A 20,031-nucleotide genomic window follows, 5' to 3' on the forward strand; every position below is an offset into this window, starting at 1 on the left:
TCTCTCTCTGCTCACATGCACTCACACACCTTTTTTCTCCCCAGTAAACGGCACTATATCATCCCTGTCCTTGTACTCCATAGCTTCCTTCTCCAGGTATTTGAGGAGGCGTTCCCTGTCAAACGGCTCTGTCGCTTTCTTCCCTGTTTGGTCCTTTTGACGCAGGCCGCTGGAAGTAGTGCATTCTGAAATGCAAAAGGCGACATGTGACACCAATGAACTCTACAAACTGACTTAAGGAAGAGATGTCTTTAACCAGAAAGGAACTGCAAAGTGTTGTCAGAGAAAGCAAACATCTAACAGTAATATTAAACAACCATTAAGACCATTGCCAACCAACAAGAGGATTTCAATCCTATGCTTCACTGGTCTGTATGGCATGATAGTAAATCCAGATTGTTGTCACTAGCATATTTATAACACCAGTTCTAGTTGGTAATGGGTATATATGTATGTATGTACAGTATGTATATAAGGGGTGGGCGTTTATAAGCTTTGCTTCTGCTCACCCCCTTTTGGTCACACGTCACTGTGGAATTGTCTTGTGTATTGGTTTTTTGTTATTGTTGCGTCTGTGTGCCAATTAAATTTGTTCATTCATTCAAACCAAAAATGTAATCAAGAAGTAATCTGGATAGTTCTTAAAAGAATGATCATTTCAGGAGAGGGCAGTACACCGGCATTATTATGTGTGTGTATCACACAAATAGTCTCAACGCCTTGCAACAAGATTTAAAAAAAAAAAAAAAAATTCCATGTTTTTCATCATTAGATACAGAATTTTCTGACTAGTGCTAACAGATTTCCTGTGGGTCCTCTGTGGTGACTTGTCTCACTTGGGTCAGATGGAATTTTTTATTTATTTATTTTTAAACACCCAGGTGTTGGTGGAAGGCCATCGTACTCTAAATGTTCTCATAAATAAACAATGTTTGGAAGTTTGCGTGTGTGTATAAACGATGAGCCAACATACTAATTATCACAACAGGTCAAGTATTTTGCTCCACAGTTAAACGCATCTAGTTGTAAAGATCTGGATGTAAAAGCAAACATTAAAAAATAGTCTACTCTTATGCATCTTTTGATATCAAATCTAACTATTTCAGTGCATTACTGGGGTTGCTGTTCCACTACTGTAAAAGGCAACTGCAGCTATCAATGTGGTTGTGCTAATTAGTTGAAACAGCAGTCCTCGGTAAAGGAGCACACTGCAACACTGCAGGAATGCTCTTTCCCTGAAATGTTATTTTTCCCCACAATGGTCTTGTCCTTTCCACTCCAACACCACACAGAGACAAAATCCTCTGTATTGAAAGTTGTTGTTTTTGTTTTTCCTGAAATTTGACATGTGCCATAATGTTCCATTTCCCACTGTAACTTCTCCCTTTGACTTATAACTCTTCGGGATCACTGACCTCAGGGTCCATCTCCTCAAGGGCTGTTTCCAGCTGCCTGAGTTCCTCTTCAGATAGTTTGTTGAGGATCTCATCTTCATCAATCTCCTTGTATTTGTTCAAGTCCTTCTTATATGAAAATGCCATGGTGGTGGCGGCAGCTTGCTAGAGAACAACACTGAAAGGCAGACGACAGCCACACTGATACTTTATTGGGCTCACTTCTCCAGACCAAGGACAGGGTTCCTAAAAAAAATAAATAAATAAATAAAATGATGGCCAGCATACAGAGAGAAGCAAACAAATTAATATGTGGAAGACAATTCTTTTCATTTTAGCTGACAAAATGAGGTGATCATACCTTAACAGCAGAAGTGCAAACGATTAGTCAAATAACTGATGGTTAATCTGCTGTTAAATTAATCACCAGCCATTTTGGTAATTGATCAATCCTTTTGAGTCTTTTTTTAAATGTCCACATTCTCTGATATTAACTTAACTGTGAATTTTTTTAACTCCTTACTAACAGTAAACTGAATACCTTTGGATCATGAACAAAACAAGACATCTGAAAATGTCATGTTGGACTTTGAGAGACACTGGTTTTTTTAAATTTTCATTTTAACCATTTTCTAACAATTTTTGGCCCAAACAATGAACAAATTAATCAAGAAAATAATCAGATTAACCAATAATGAAAATAATCATTGCAGTCCTACTTAACAGTATCTCTCATGAAGCAACAGAATAGTCACAGCTGGAATGGATAAGACTTTGCAGTCACATGTGACCACTCCCATGATCAACAAAGTGTACACATTCCACGTGAACTTGCTTTGACAGTTCAGAAATATTATCTTAAATAAAACAACACTTTTAGATTTTGTATCTGAAAATGAAGCAAAGTATAAAAGCTTTTACTTCATGGAGCTTTTAACAGTAAGGGTGTAACGATACATGTACTTGTATTGAACCGTTTCGGTACGGGACATTTGGTCTGGTACAGGGCTGTGCACGGGTGAGTTCACATTGCATGTGTTTACCGTAATTTCTGAACTATAGCGCGCACCTGAATATTAGCCGCACCCACCAATTTTAAAAAGAAATTGTACATAAATAAGCCACACTTGTCTATAAACCGCAGGTCTCCATGTTGTAACATGAGATATTTACACAGAAAGATGTTAGAAAGTTTTTAATTTTTAATTAAATACGTACCGCAAATTCTTTTTTTCCCCTGAAGTGTGACACGTAAATATTGATGTGCATGTCATCCAGGGCATGCGCATGGTGTCCCTGCTCCACACGGAGAACTGAGTAATTTTATAGCTTTTTCTTGAGATTTCATCGCGTGTGCAGCCAGGATCGCATGGAGCTTGTGGTAAATGAGACATTATTGAGGTGCTGTGACGTTTTCGACTTGTTGCGCAAAGACAGAGAACCGGTGGGGAAAGAAGACTCTGCTTTGCTAACTGATCTGACTGTGCAAAGTGCCGCAGAGCGACTTTTCTTCACTAAAGCGCACAGGTAAGACCTTATATTTACACTGTGTGTGTGTGTGTGTGTTCACACTGCATGAGGAGTGCAGCTTTCAGGAAATCAATCGACATTTGTTGTTTATTTGAGAACATTTTATTTAACCTATTACCAGGCAGCACTTTGCAATCATTTTATTTCCTATTTGTATAATCAAAAAAATCAAAATCAATTTCATTTATATAGCGCCAAATCACAACAAACAGTTGCCCCAAGGTGCTTCATATTGCAAGGCAAAGCCATACAATAATTACAGAAAAACCCCAACTGTCAAAACGACCCCCTGTGAGCAAGCACTTGGCGACAGTGGGAAGGAAAAACTCCCTTTTAACAGGAAGAAACCTCCAGCAGAACCAGGCTCAGGGAGGGGCAGTCCCCCAGCAGTCTAAGTCTATAGCAGCATAACTAAGGGATGGTTCAGGGTCACCTGATCCAGCCCTAACTATAAGCTTTAGCAAAAAGGAAAGTTTTAAGCCTAATCTTAAAAGTAGAGAGGGTGTCTGTCTCCCTGATCCAAATTGGGAGCTGGTTCCAGAGGAGAGGAGCCTGAAAGCTGAAGGCTCTGCCTCCCATTCTACTCTTACAAACCCTAGGAACTACAAGTAAGCCTGCAGTCTGAGAGCGAAGCGCTCTATTGGGGTGATATGGTACTATGAGGTCCCTAAGATAAGATGGGACCTGATTATTCAAAACCTTATAAGTAAGAAGAAGAATTTTAAATTCTATTCTAGAATTAACAGGAAGCCAATGAAGAGAGGCCAATATGGGTGAGATATGCTCTCTCCTTCTAGTCCCTGTCAGTACTCTAGCTGCAGCATTTTGAATTAACTGAAGGCTTTTCAGGGAACTTTTAGAACAACCTGATAATAATGAATTACAATAGTCCAGCCTAGAGGAAATAAATGCATGAATTAGTTTTTCAGCATCACTCTGAGATAAGACCTTTCTAATTTTAGAGATATTGCGCAAATGCAAAAAAGCAGTCCTACATATTTGTTTAATATGCGCACTGAATGACATATCCTGATCAAAAATGACTCCAAAATTTCTCACAGTATTACTAGAGGTCAGGGTAATGCCATCCAGAGTAAGGATCTGGTTAGACACCATGTTTCTAAGATTTGTGGGGCCAAGTACAATAACTTCAGTTTTATCTGAGTTTAAAAGCAGGAAATTAGAGGTCATCCATGTCTATGTCTGTAAGACAATCCTGCAGTTTAGCTAATTGGTGTGTGTCCTCTGGCTTCATGGATAGATAAAGCTGAGTATCATCTGTGTAACAATGAAAGTTTAAGCAATGTTGTCTAATAATACTGCCTAAGGGAAGCATGTATAAAGTGAATAAAATTGGTCCTAGCACAGAACCTTGTGGAACTCCATAATTAACCTTAGTCTGTGAAGAAGAGTCCCCATTTACATGAACAAATTGTAATCTATTAGATAAAATGATTCAAACCACCGCAGCACAGTGCCTTTAATACCTATGGCATGCTCTAATCTCTGTAATAAAATGTTATGGTCAACAGTATCAAAAGCAGCACTGAGGTCTAACAGAACAAGCACAGAGATGAGTCCACTGTCCGAGGCCATAAGAAGATCATTTGTAACCTTCACTAATGCTGTTTCTGTACTATGATGAATTCTAAACCCTGACTGAAACTCTTCAAATAGACCATTCCTCTGCAGATGATCAGTTAGCTGTTTTACAACTATCCTTTCAAGAATTTTTGAGAGAAAAGTTGGAGATTGGCCTATAATTAGCTAAGATAGCTGGGTCAAGTGATGGCTTTTTAAGTAATGGTTTAATTACTGCCACCTTAAAAGCCTGTGGTACATAGCCAACTAATAAAGACAGATTGATCATATTTAAGCTCGAAGCATTAATTAATGGTACGGCTTCCTTGAGCAGCCTGGTAGGAATGGCGTCTAATAGACATGTTGATGGTTTGGAGGAAGTAACTCAGTAAATAACTCAGACAGAACAACCGGAGAGAAAGAGTCTAGCCAAATACCGGCATCACTGAAAGCAGCCAAAGAGAACGATATGTCTTTGGGATGGTTATGAGTAATTTTTTCTCTAATAGTTAAAATTTTATTAGCAAAGAAAGTCATGAAGTCATTACTAGTTAAAGTTAAAGGAATACTCAGCTCAATAGAGCTCTGACTCTTTGTCAGCCTGGCTACAGTGCTGAAAAGAAACCTGGGGTTGTTCTTATTTTCTTCAATTAGTTATGAGTAGTAAGATGTCCTAGCTTTACGGAGGGCTTTTTTTATAGAGCAACAGACTCTTTTTCCAGGCTAAGTGAAGATCTTCTCAATTAGTGAGACGCCATTTCCTCTCCAACTTACGGGTTATCTGCTTTAAGCTGCGAAGTTTGTGAGTTATACCACGGAGTCAGGCACTTCTGATTTAAGGCTCTCTTTTTCAGAGGAGCTACAGCATCCAAAGTTGTCCTCAATGAGGATATAAAACTATTGACGAGATAATCTATCTCACTCACAGATTTAGGTTTCTACTCTGCCCTGTGTTGGTATATGGCATTGGAGAACATAAAGAAGGAATCATATCCTTAAACCTAGTTACAGCGCTTTCTGAAAGACTTCTACTGTAATGAAACTTATTCCCCACTACTGGGTAGTCCATCAGAGTAAATGTAAATGTTATTAAGAAATGATCAGACAGAAGGGGGTTTTCAGGGAATACTGTTAAGTCTTCAATTTCCATACCATAAGTCAGAACAAGATCTAAGGTATGATTAAAGTGGTGGGTGGACTCATTTACATTTTGAGCAAAGCCAATCGAGTCTAACAATAGATTAAATGCAGTGTTGAGGCTGTCATTCTCAGCATCTGTGTGGATGTTAAAATCGCCCACTATAATTATCTTATCTGAGCTAAGCACTAAGTCAGACAAAAGGTCCGAAAATTCACAGAGAAACTCACAGTAACGACCAGGAGGACGATAGATAACAACAAATAAAACTGGTTTTTGGGACTTCCAATTTGGATGGACAAGACTAAGAGACAAGCTTTCAAATGAATTAAAGCTCTGTCTGGGTTTTTGATTAATTAATAAGCTGGAGTGGAAGATTGCTGCTAATCCTCCGCCTCGGCCCGTGCTACGAGCATTCTGGCAGTTAGTGTGACTCGGGGGTGTTGACTCATTTAAACTAACATATTCATCCTGCTGTAACCAGATTTCTGTAAGGCAGAATAAATCAATATGTTGATCCATTATTATATCATTTACCAACAGGGACTTAGAAGAGAGAGATCTAATGTTTAATAGACCACATTTAACTGTTTTAGTCTGTGGTGCAGTTGAAGGTGCTATATTATTTTTTCTTTTTGAATTTTTATGCTTAAATAGATTTTTACTGGTTGTTGGTGGTCTGGGAGCAGGCACCGTCTCTACGGGGATGGGGTAATGAGGGGATGGCAGGGGGAGAGAAGCTGCAGAGAGGTGTGTAAGACTACAACTCTGCTTCCTGGTCCCAACCCTGGATAGTCACGGTTTGGAGGACTTAAGAAAATTGGCCAGATTTCTAGAAATGAGAGCTGCTCCATCCAAAGTGGGATGGATGCCGTCTCTCCTAACAAGACCAGGTTTTCCCCAGAAACTTTGCCAATTATCTATGAAGCCCACCTCATTTTTTGGACACCACTCAGACAGCCAGCAATTCAAGGAGAACATGCGGCTAAACATGTCACTCCCGGTCCGATTGGGGAGGGGCCCAGAGAAAACAACAGAGTCCGACATTGTTTTTGCAAAGTTACACACCGATTCAATATTAATTTTAGTGACCTCCGATTGGCGTAACCGGGTATCATTACTGCCGACGTGAATTACAATCTTACCAAATTTACGCTTAGCCTATGATGTTACAATGAATTGTTGGTTTAAACAAGCAAATTTAGGTTTTGCATTTTGTTCCCATATTGTACCGAAAATGAACCAAACCGTGACCTCCAAACCAAGGTACGTATCGAACTGTGATTTTTCTGTATCGTTACCCCTAGTTAACAGCAAGCGCTGCAGATTCATTTAGGATGAGTTTGTGCCTCAGGCAATTGTTTCACCTGTAATTATTATTACTACCCACAGTTATGACCCATGCTATAAAAAAAATGATTAACTGAACAACATTCACTGATGCACCAAAGTGGGTGTGTGGAATGAGTTTTGACCAAACCTTCAGTATAATTTTAGATGCTTTTCTATGTAAAGTTTCCATGTGCCACAACAAAATGAAAGTTGGAAGCTGCCCTGATTTCACATCCTCAGTAAATGCTGATATCTTATTTGTCTTAAATGCTCATTTGATTATCTTTTTTTTTTTAATTGGTAGAAAACTTGATTTTGAAAGAACTGACAGTTCCAGCTAAAAGAAGTCAATAAAGGCAGTGTGTGAAAACTCAAACAAAAGGAAGAGAGCTTTGGCCTAACTCCTTTCACGCCACAGTCTGAACACATGAAATGATCTCATGATTTCGAGACTCTCTGCAAGACTCCAGAGGCTATGTTAGACTCCCACAAAACTGGCCAATGTATTTTCCCAGTCTCAAAACAAACAGGTGTTTGAATGTATAAAGAACCAGTGATTCTGCCGGTACAAAATGTGAATGAGGCAAGTGGGCCCTCTGGGTTGAGCAAAATGGGCCTTTAGACACCCAAGTCACGGGCTTTGTTTTGTTTTTTGTTTTTTAATGTTTAATGATATACAACTAGACCCCTTTGTATGCTTATGTGATTGGTGTGTAAAAGTACACAGTAATGAAATTATTAAACATTTTTATTCGTGTGTAACCATGTAATACATTAAGAAAAGACAAACTTTATTACGAAGAAAATTATTTTGCCAGAGTACAGAAACAGTAAATGTTTTTCCTTTTACCATAAGTACAACTAATTGATGCGAAATGACTGGGAGACAGTTGCTCAAGATGTTTGAGAATATGGCACATAACTCTGAATAACTCTGTCCGTTATGTATTCATCCTGCAGAAGGGGTTGGAATTATACAGTCTAACTGCCACAGTTAGGAAAGACCTCCTGTGACCTCCACATTCTTACCATTTCTTTGCCTTTGCCCCAAACTGATATCACAACCTACATGTTTGTTTGCCAAGATTAACCCCAAGAGCCTTAATCATTTTCATATTTATGACTTCATAAACCATTGATTTTAAAGCTAGAACACCAAACAGACCCAATAATGCCAGAGCTTTAAAAATATGCAGAAAATTTGCATTAAGTAAACATGATTTCTATCAATTAAACTGCAGTTAGAATAACACTGATTAAACATTTAATTGTTAAAGATATTAGCTATTATTATTATTATTATAAATCATAATAGTATTAAAGAATATGAAAAAAATGTCTTCAAGAGTGTACCTTTATATTAAAGGTGTTGTGAGGGATGCATCCTCTTTGCACCTGGATTTTCCTCTGGTTTGCAGTCTGAGCAGGAAGAATGAAAAAGTTGTGTTTTTATGTAGCAAGAGTGAGTGCCTGATTGAAAGGTATGGAGGTTTTATCAGAGCTTTTTATATTGCAAAATCTCCAGAAAGAGACATTAGGCATATCTGAGGGGAAAAGCAAACCACTAGTTTTTTACTTGTACGTGTGTGACTGTTTATAGCTGCTGGCTGTAGCCGTGCTAACTGGCCATGTCACAGCCAGAGGACAGAGAGTTTGAAAGACACTGCAACCTTGTTATGTTTGTAAAATTCAGTGCACGTGTGCTGCTGTTGCTCTCCATGTCGGCAAAACACAGAGATAGAAAGCACAAACATTAACGTGTCAATGGAGGATTTGGAAAGAGGTAACACCAATGCCTCACGCTGTATGTTTAATGCGCTATTGACGCAGGCCGCGGTTCTAGCTCAATCACTGAAGGACAGCCAAAATTGATGCAACTTTCAGGTAACTCAGTAAATAAACACATATACACACACAGGGGCTTAGCACTGTTACTTCACAACAAGGTCATGGGATCGCTTCCTGCCTGGGTCTTTCTGTGTGGAGTATGTATGCATGTTCTCACCGTGTTCATGTGAGTTCCCTCCAGGTGCTCCGGCTTCCAATAAATAAATAAATAAATAAATAAATAAATAAAAGCCCTGATATTTGTTACTGATGAGTTGGAGGGATTCTGACAAATATGCACATTAAATATTGTCTATAGCAGGGCCAGACTTTGACCACTTTTTGCTACTGGCGCCAGTAGCTTTGAGAAATTACTGGCCCCACCAAAAGTCTACTGGCCCAGATGTACGTGTGCAATGCGAACTACAGCTGCCAAAATCTTTACATTTTGATGCAATTTTGTGCATTCTAAGGCAGAAAGGAATGAACACTAAGACTGCACAAAATGTTATTCATTGCTGAGCATGTCAATAACACTTGTACAGAAAGTGTTAAATTGTTACTATTTAACCTGTTATTTTTGTATCAAATTTTCATGAATAATTTGAAGTTAGAACTGACGTTGCATCTGTGGCCATGTTGGAACAAAACCTGTTATCATATTTGACAATTGTCCCATTGGGGAAAACGTCTTATTGGCTTCTATATTACTGTACAGACAAATAGCAGTGGGCCGGGGTTTAAGCCCACATGAACCGATGCTGTTCTCTGGTGATGCCTGATTAATTTCTTCTATTCTGAATACTTCTCTGTAGAGGCTGACTGTCTCTTTCTGCATGTCTCACACCACTCACTTCCTCATCTTCACAACCCAGACGCTGTCCTGGACCAATTACTTGCATCACCTCCTCCATCACACAATTATAACTACCCTCATCTTCTCAGAAATAACTATGAGTCATGGCATGGGTGCTCACAATAAAGGAGCTTGAATGCCATCAGATGAAGCTGGGTTATAATGTCAACACTGATAGCTTTAATCAAAGTACAACTCTATAATGAGCTTGAACAGCTACAATGATCACTCTCCAGGATTTAACAGTGGAACGCTGTCGTGAGATCATACTAGAAAAGAAATGAGTAAAGAAATGTGCAGTAATGTGGCAATTTACAAAATCTGAGTTAATTATTGCATAAACATAATAGCAGACAATTCCATGTTACTACATGGGAAGATGGATTGGAAAACAAGGACGCATCAAATTCGAGACCGAGTATTGAATATGAAATGGACATGCTTGAGATGCAAAATAAGATCAGTTTCACAACAGAATGAGATCTTAAGCCGCGTTCACACCGGGCGCGATCAGATTCGCGTGGGTCGCCAGGCGACGGACGCGCCTCCTTCGCCCGGTGTGTCGCTCTGCTTGGGTGGACTTTTGCTGCGAAAATTCGCCCCGGTTCGTCATCAAATAGGAGGAGCTTCCATTCCGCTCGTCAGCTCCGGTTGTCAGTCAAGCTAACATGACGGACCTTGATCACACGGAGCGAGTTGTTGTGAAAAGCTCCCAATACAGAGAGTATCATTATTTGCTGCAGGAGCTGTGTCTGAGTGACGGCCGCTTTCAGCAGTCCTTCCACCTCTGCAGGACCCAGTCTGAGGATCAACTGTCCCGTTCACGTGCGCACATGTAAACAATAAAAAAAAAAAAAAACACTCCGCTGCTTGCTGCAGCTGGCTCTTCCCCCAAAAAACTCTATCATAATTGTGTTTAGAAACCAGTCACCATTTGTTTTATTATACATCTGTGTAATTAATAAAATATTCTCTACAGACGATTCGCTCGCGCGCGCACGTAAAGAAAGAAAGAAAGAAAGAAAAGGAAAAAGCTCCGCTCCCCGCTGCTGCAAGTAGGGCTGCTGCTCGCTCCAAAAACTCTGTCATAATTGTGTTTAGAAACCAGTCACCATTTGCTTTATACAGGTGTGTAGTTAATAAGTAAAATACTCTCCAGGACGATTCGCGCGCGCACGTAAAATAAAAATAAAAAGAAACTCCAATCCCCGCTGCTGTGGTGCTGCCGTTCGCTCCAAAAACTCTGTCATGATTGTGAAATAAAGGACAAAAGAGACATAAGTCCTGCTCACAGGCTGCTACCAGATACAGGACATGTTCACATCTTCAGTCAAACTCCAGACACCTCCACGTCACTACATATTCAGTCCCTGATTGGTCATCGCGGCGCGACGAGACAAAAAAGTTCAGATTTTTGAACCTGGGGAGGAGGGCAGCGCGACGTGAGGCGACGCAATATCACGCCACAAACGCGCAAAACGCTCAAAATCGCTTCACTCGCGTCGCTTCACTCGCCTCCATCGCGTCGCGCTGCGCGGTTTGGCGCCAAAACGCGTCCTTACATAGGGATTACATGGCAACCTGTGGCTGCAGTCGCTCGCGTCGCACCCAGTGTGAACGCGGCATTAGACTGCATCTTTCTTGAGCATCTCAGGTTGCAGTAACACACTGCATTGCCTGAGATGGAGACTAATTTTCTATTATAGCAGTCAGGTTAAAAATATACCTAACGCATTCACATATGAGTATCATACTGCCTGTACTACATTCACAATGTCCATGTTCGGTAGTCACCAAACAGCTCTGGGATTTCTTTCTTGTGAGGTCACTCAGGCCTGGCTCTTATTTGTTCATCTTCTATAATCAACACTGAGATGATTTTAGGTGGAGGCTTGTACTTTGCAGTTTTCCACAAAGCTCATGTTTTAGACAGATACCTGATGTCTTCTGCCAAGGATCCTCATGATTTGGAAAACTTTCAATTACTTCCATACATGCCGATATGTTGCCAGCCCATATGAGGGTGTATAAACATGATTTATGACCATGTTCTTCATTTCGATTTAATAAGATGTGATTAATTTGAAGGGTGCACACAGAAATGGTGCTATGATTTTTTTGGGGGGGCCAAAACGGATAGCTGGGGTGTAAATCCTTTAGTATCTCACAATTACATCAATTCCAATTCATGGGGTCACAATTTGATGCAAAAATTGATTTTCAATTCTAAATTAATTCAGTACATAAAGCTGCTATTTTCAGCATCTACTCAAGTATTCTGTAGTGTGCTAAGAAATGTGATTTGGCAAATTATGCCATGAAAGCAAAATATGTCTAACATTATGTAGTTTTATATTTGAAAAAGAGACGTCAATGAAAGCAAATCTATGAAAAAGGGTATTCATTTTCCACAATGTTGTAGAGGTATAAGGTCTTTCGAAATTAAACAGGTAATGGATGCAGTTATTCTTTTTGAACATTCAGAATTGTTTGAAAATATTGTTAAAGTGATGCAATGTGCGCTGGTCGGCTCCTGATGTTGCCACTGAGGCTATTTGAATTCTTTTAACTCTGGGTGATGCCATGCTAAATGTGCAACAAGTATTTGTTATGTTTCTGAAATGCTTGACCTTCATTTTGCACAGCTTGCATACTGAATTGGTCATATGAAGCTCCTTCTTACCCAGGACATTATAGTCCAAAGTGCTCACAAACGCTTGCTTTTAACGCTGACAGAGAAGTAGGCCTGTCACAATAATAAATTTTGCTGGAAAATATATTGCATGTCAAATGTTGTCACAATAAGCAATAATGTCATAATATTATTCATGTTTTAAGACCATGACTTTATGTCAGTGGTTTAATAATGTTGCAGAAAAATGGAAGTGTCCCTCCACTAAATTCACATCTAGCAGTCTGATCTCACACAGGAACGGTGGTTAAACACAAATGTGGGTCAGTGGCTTATAGGTTCTGGCTTATAGGTTCCTAGTTTGGAAGAAAAAAAAAGTAAGTTAACCCTCTGGGGTCCGAGGGCATTTTTTGGACAGTTCACTCGCCTGGCATAAATGATTATTGCTGTTAACAGCTCTCCCTGCATCCCACAATCAAGTTTTATGTCTCTTTTTTTTCAGAACCTGTGCTTTCAGAATATATATGTTTTTGTTGTGTTTTATAATAAATAAATAAATAAATAAATAAAGCGAAAAATAATTTTCCACACACATTTATTCAAAACACACAGCAAACTATAATAAACAACTGTTTTGACACTTTATAAAGGTAATTTGAGGTCTTGTGTGAAAGACTGTACAACAAAGGTTCAAACAATATATACAAAATGGTCTGTGTGTTTTGTTGTCCACTGATACGGTAAACAGTGCTTTATGCAGAGAAAGCAACAGAGTTATCCAGTAACATTTACATGCAAAGTAGTGGAGCAATCCTGATAGTTACACACTCTTTGTGAGATTGTCATCAGAGGCTCTCCATGTGCTCCTGCTTTCACTGATCGCTGTGCGTAATGGCACAGGGCACACTGAGTATGTACTAATAGTATGTACTCATTGGAGCACCCAGCGGGCTATTCAAACGCGCCAACTAGTAGCATATCACTTCTGAAAACGATCTTTGGCTTTTCACATATATGAATATGAATGATAACGCAAAAAAATTTTTCCCCACTCATGGTTAGTGGTTGGGTGAAGCCATTTATTGTCAATCAACTGTGTTCACTCTTTAAATCATCTATCTAAAAAGCAAGAAGTATCTGAGTGCGAGTACGTGGCTCACATATCTCTCCATTTGTCAGATTGACCTCAGCTTTCGTATATGGCTTGCGCATAGCACGATGATGTGCACCCTTTATTATGAAATTTTTGGGAATTAATTTTCAAAACCTTTATTTTGAAACCATTATTTTGATTAACATTGAAACATTTGTACTTCTAAGATGGCATGGCTCAATACATGAAGCGCTTTCAGGACGGTCACTGCCGCTTTTCCTTATTTACAAAGCTCAAATGAAAATAAATAAATAATAATAATAAACATACTTAATTTACTCATATTTAAAGTCAGTCTGGGTAAATCATCTCATCCTGGCTGATTTCGCCTTTTTGCTCCGATTAAAAAAAAAAAAAAAAATCCTTGCGTTATTAAATGTGGCACTTTCTCAAATGTTTGAGTCAGGTTGTCACGGAGCCGTCCGCCTTCCCCCAGATTGTCCGCTGAAACATATAAACAACAGCTTTGCAAATATCAGCGAAAGAACAGGCGTCTCACAAACTTACATGAACAGCAGTGAGAGTCACATCAGCTTGGACACCCTTCTCCCCGGGTTTTACCGCGATTCGTCGGTGGAATCAAAATCTCTACTGTCAGCCAAAATTATGCCATGTCACGGTTAAACCGGCTAAACTGCGCAGCGCTATTATCATTCATACCGAAAAAATAAAATAAAATTCTGCCACATTATGTAAACTTTTGAGCACAACTGTACATATAGATACACACACACACACACACACACGTGTGTGGTGTCATGGTTTAGTTCATAATTGTGCTTAAACGACAGAAAATATTGCAAAACTTCTCAAACTTCTCAATATCAAACATTACTTCGGAGTAAACGATTTTGGATTCCCCTCCGTGCTTCCATCACCTCTTTGACTGGCTACATGTCACATTCAACAAGCTGCATGCTTGTGGCACACCCCACACACTGGACATCAAGCCAGGGCAATCCAACATGTTGAATATTTACGATTTGATGTCTGAGTGGTACTGATGCCCTTCTGAGCAGACTAGAGTCCTCTAACACACCACACACAGCAGGAATATCTGATAAGATTATCATTAGTCACAAAAAGCACCCATATTCGCAAAATGCATATTCGCAAAATTCGCCTATCATACAGAGTCTGTCACAGGGATTACAACACTGTATTATGACCATTTCATGAAGCTACATATTTGCATTGGGTTGTTAATGTATTTCTACACTTAACCAAACATTTGACTTCAGCAACTTGGGCTTTTATAACAACTGATGTGTTAACATGAATATACTGTTTGACTCAAGTACAGCTTGAGTCAAACTTACCATTCGTTAATAGTTGCCAAAATCATTTTCAGTTCTCAACACCGATTCTGGTTTACATTTGATTCTTATTCACTCTGTATATAGTGTAAAACTGTGCAACAAGCAAACTCAAGTCTAAACAGTTTCTTTACTAAGAGTGAGACAGATGTCAATGTCATTTATTTACATTTATTTTTCAATCTCAGATGTTTAGGACAATTTATGTCATATGACATATCATCATGTTAAGTCACGAATTCATGGAAAATACTGCTGCCTGTGCTGTGAACAAACATGGTAAAATGTGCAACTGTGAAAGACTTACCGAGGCTGTTAGTTTTTTGAAATGTTAAAAAATAAGGAAAGAAAGAAAAATTAAAGAAAAATCAGTTTTGGTCCTTCTACTCCACCCAGACCCACTTGAATTTATTCTTGATGGAATTTTAAATTGTCTCCCCGCTGCAGAACATTTCCATCCATGATTTGCATCAACATTACACAACTGTTTTCAGACCGCCACAGACTTCTAGGTAAAATCTGTAACAACGTATCTCATTAGGTACTACCTGTATGAGCAATGTGTAACTGTCCCCCAAAATACAAAAACCAAATGAGTTTTAACAAATACCACATCTATAATATCACTCATCCTTTTGTGTAAACCAAGAATTTGAACCAGGTGGTTATTTGATTTAATTATCCTCTGAAATGAGACATAAAATGAGGGACTTTACAGTGACTGGGGAAAAACACTTGGAGAAAGAAAAAAAAAATTCTAGCTTTTATTAAAGCAACTGTTTATTATAAGTAACAATAAATGAAACTGTGAGACTGGAATAATCTACATCAAATTATGACCAGAAACTTCAAACAGCCTAGACTGATATATGTAATTGATTTGATTTATTACAACTACTAATAATAACAACAACAACAACAACAACATAATATTGAAAAAACATGCTAGGGGTCTGGAGTCATATAATGGAAAATATCTGCCAACGTTTCTCAAGCAAACACATGATTTATGAATTCCCTCTACACTCCACTGCAAACTCACATATTACACAATCAGATTTTAAGGAGTGCTCTGCTTTTAACCCAAGCAAAGACAAATAAAAGCTACATTGTACTGCTTTGGGATAGTTTCAAGTCACAAGAACAAGTGACAGTCATTACTGTGGCTGCATTGCATCACCAGTGAAAACAGGCAGTGGCAGTCAGGTTTCAGGCTCAACTGCAAGATATTAGAAGAGTGACCAACAAAACCTGTCTGTCTATCTGCAACTCTGAGTGGGAGGAAGTAGTACGCTATGATCACCTTTTCACTATACAGTAAATTCTGCACAGATTGGATGCACTGGGTTTCAAATACAGACAAAACTACCCTGAGCATCTGCTCGTGACCACACCCCTCATTCACCATTGAACCCTGCTGGTCAAACTGTATTTATGAACAAAGACATAAATACCTCATTATGCCTTCAACAGGGTGGACACGAATAAACTGTGAATGTGTCATTAATTCCTATAACACAAGTACAATAGAAATACACATGAGGAGCTCGGGTGACAGCCTTTACCACATGAGCATACGGATTCGTCACCTCAAAAGTACGCCTTCAAAAATATTAAATCCCTTGACTAAGACCAACAGAGACGTTCCTGACACTTTGTGTGTAATATGGACTGTCTAGCAAACAGGGATGGGCTGGGAATTTACATCAGCTTTGCATACAAATACAGCTCATCGCGAAGGAAATATCACTGGATAATAAAGTGTACTGTCGGAAAATAAACATAGCAGTTAATGAACAGTGGCCGTCACATGCTTATTGTTGTTAACGTTAGTTTAAAATATCTCCTATGTGGACATAGTGGGCTGCGGAACGACGTTAGCTAAGTCATCGCTGTTTACGAGCTTTACGCACTTAAACAACCATGCTGGCCGTTCTCATTAACACGCAAAAATGTAGCCGCCGTAACACTACAGAGACCAAGGGTTTTATACGCCACCTACTTTGTTGACTTTTGCTGGCTGCAAGACATCAAGAGTAAAGAGGTGAATGGTTTGTAGCTGCTAACACGCTAAGTTCAGTTAGCTGAAACTCAATTTTGTCGTTCCCTTTACACGTTTAGCTAAAACAGCCAGCTTCACAGCTTCCTGTACTATCAGCCGTTCACCTGGAAATGATTTTTAAAAACAAAAACGTGTTTATTTCCTTACCTTAAACTAGGCAGACCTAACTAAGAAAACTCCAGTTAAGACCAGCCTATCCAGTGACTGAAATCTTCAGCACTAACTACTCTGTGCCCAAGGGCGGCAACACAGACAACCACAGCGCCTACTGATTGACGTTTGCTTAAGCCAATAGGAAACGAGATTTCCAGTTGTAAGCCAATGACAAATTAGCCCACGCCTATAAAAAAAAATCTATATCTATATATATATATATATATATATATATATATATGTATATGTATATGTATATGTGTGTGTGTGTGTGTGTGTGTGTGTGTGTGTGTGTGTGTATACATGTATTATATATGTATATATGTATGTATGATATGTATGATATATATAGTAAGTCCCTTCGGCTGCTCCCTTGTTTGCACTCGGGGTCGCCACAGCAAATCCGAGGTGGATGTGCATGTTGAATTGGCACAGGTTTTACGCCGGATGCCCTTCCTGACGCAACTCCACATTACATGGAGAAATGTGGCAGGGGTGGGATTTGAACCCGGAACCTTCTGCACTGAAACCAAGCCCATTAACCACTTGTGTGTGTGTGTGTGTGTGTGTGTGTGTGTGTGTGTGTGTGTGTGTGTGTGTGTGTGTGTGTGTGTGTGTGTGTGTGTGTGTGTAAAACAAATGCATGCATGTACACACGATTACACACACACACACAAACCTATCTTAGCAAGATTTCAAAGTAGCTCACCTCCTTCCTTCTGCACCATGTTACATAATAGTGGGGATAGAATTTCATGCACTCTCTCGGTTCACATCATGTGCACTGTAACACAATGCTTTGCAGCTGGGCCGAGCTTTGGGAATTGTTTTGTGTGCTGAAATACACCAGTTGTTGCTGAGCTGTCAACAAAATTGTCTTCTCAGGTTTGCAGTGGTCACGATAAATATATGGACAAACAGTCCCTCTGAGAACATGTATTGTCATCTTGGCTGCGTGCAGAATTGTACACAATCCACAAACTTTTTAGCTTAGGTATCTGCCCTCCTTGGACACAGATTTAATCCTGGGATAGAGAACATGGCAGTGATTATATTTTTATCAGGAGACGCGCAGTCAGTGTACACCTCAAGACTCCTGACATCATTAACCAGTGATCTGTACATGATGCTTTCGGCGGCATTACAGTCATGGTCATACTATACATTTATTGATGCCACAGTGAAAGTTTTCCCGTTAATGACTTTAAAAAAATCTGAAGCGAGCAACAAATTTCAGCAGACTCACTGTCATGGGTACATTTGGGTGTTTAGTCTGTTATTCTACCTCAGTCATTTTTCTCCTCGTGCCATTATTCTTCTCCGTGTTATCTGCATCCTCAGCCTTTCAGATTGAGAGATGCCTGGGAACATCTTATGAAGTCATGAGGTTGCTGGAACTCATGACATCCCATCTCTCCACCTCCCCAGTGGCTGGAGAAAGCTAAAAGGACAACCATGTTTCACCTGGCTGCGACAAAGAGTTATTTTAGAAATATGGGGATGGACTGGTTGTTGGCCTGGGTGGTTGCCATCCATTACCCAAGGCCTTTTCCATGGTGTTGTGAATGTGGCATGGCGCAGCACCCACATGCTGCCAGACTTGACTTATTATCTGGCTAATTCTCTCTTGTGGTACATAGTCTCTGGTGCTTTTATTTTGGTGTTTCTTCTGTGTTTGGTTCATGTAGCTTGATGACTCTTTTTTAGCCTTCTGGTTTCAGGCATCCCTGCACGGCACTTCCATGTTTGAACCTGCTCTCTCACACTGTCATTCCCAGTGCTTTTCCACTGCATTGCCTGTCTGTTACAGACCTTTGTTACTATTCCATGTTCCAGAGATTTTCGTGAACATTTTGAGGTTAACTCAGAAATGAGAGGTTTTCTGGTGAGGAAAGGTTTCTTCATACAAAGCATCAAAGTGTTTGTGAAGGAGCAGCAGTCATCTACTACAGCTTCCTGTGGTGAAGCAATAGAGTGCTTCCTATAACACCTTCTCCTTCTCATCCTCCTCCCAACACTCAGTTTCCTCCGCACCCCACTAGGAACAGACAGTCCTCATCCCCACTGCACCAGGATTGTGTGGTCAGCCTCTTGGTGTTCCCTGCCTGTAAACCCAGGGAGGAAAAACACCAGTGTAAAAATACAGTACAAACCAGAATTGTTAAAGTTTTGTATTTTTCCATGAGTGTTTGCTGTTGCTACCTCCAGTAGTGAAGTTGGACGGAGGTTACGTGATTATGTTAGTTAGTTTTTTTCTTTGTTGGTTAGTTTACAGTCTCACAGGCACTGGACATGAGGTTCAGATAATCCTAGAATAGAGTGAGTTCATTTTTTCAAGGTCATAGGTCAAGTTTCAAGGTCACGGAAAAACTGAAAACTGCATAATCAGCCATAACTTTGGATCTACTCGCCATAGAAACTTCCAATTTCACTCATGTTGTTCTTCTTAGGGAGACGCTTTCTGGTTGACCATGGCCTTCTAACTTGACCTTCAAAAGTTCAGTCAAGGTCAAAGTTGACCGAAAAAAATTTATATTCTGTATTTAAATCAGATGCGTGGAAGTGGTGTATTGGGTCCGTCAATACAGTAAGTTCATTTTTCAAGGTCACAGTTCAAACTTCAAGGTCAAGGTTATACAAAACATGAAAAATGTATAATCAATTTAGATCCCGCAATTTCACCATTCTGAAGTGTCAATTTGGTCAACGTTTTGTTGGAATTTTTAAGTGGAACCACTTGCAAGACATTGTTGGCTTCATGCCAGAACTCTTTCAGAAATGTTTGATCCAACTTGAATTTTACCATTTTGAAGTTCCAGTTTGGTCAATGTTTATTTTATAGTGTGACATCAAAAGTCGCTACTCTGTTGGTGGAGGTACTTGCACTCTCTGAGCGGAGCTCTAGTTTTGTTGTCTTTGTGGTGTATTCAGTTGAATATAGGTTGAAGAGGATTTGCAAATCATTGTATTCTGTTTTTATTTACATTTCCCACAACATCCCAACTTCATTGGAATTGGGGTTGTAACATATAAATACCACAAGAACTGCATTCAACG

General features: G+C 39.5%; 1 long non-coding RNA gene across 1 annotated transcript; it reads right to left on the reverse strand.

Annotated features, from left to right (window-relative positions):
* Positions 1–28: 28 nt before the first annotated feature.
* LOC117503088 lies at positions 29–17,075 on the reverse strand. The gene is made up of 3 exons (XR_004558477.1): positions 16,969–17,075; positions 1,416–1,640; positions 29–185 (listed from the first exon to the last, which is right to left on the reverse strand). It is a non-coding gene; the product is annotated as an uncharacterized LOC117503088 (long non-coding RNA).
* Between the last annotated feature and the right edge of the window lie 2,956 nt (positions 17,076–20,031).

Source organism: Thalassophryne amazonica, chromosome 2, assembly GCF_902500255.1.
Source record: "Thalassophryne amazonica chromosome 2, fThaAma1.1, whole genome shotgun sequence".
NCBI classification, from domain to species: Eukaryota; Metazoa; Chordata; class Actinopteri; order Batrachoidiformes; family Batrachoididae; genus Thalassophryne; species Thalassophryne amazonica.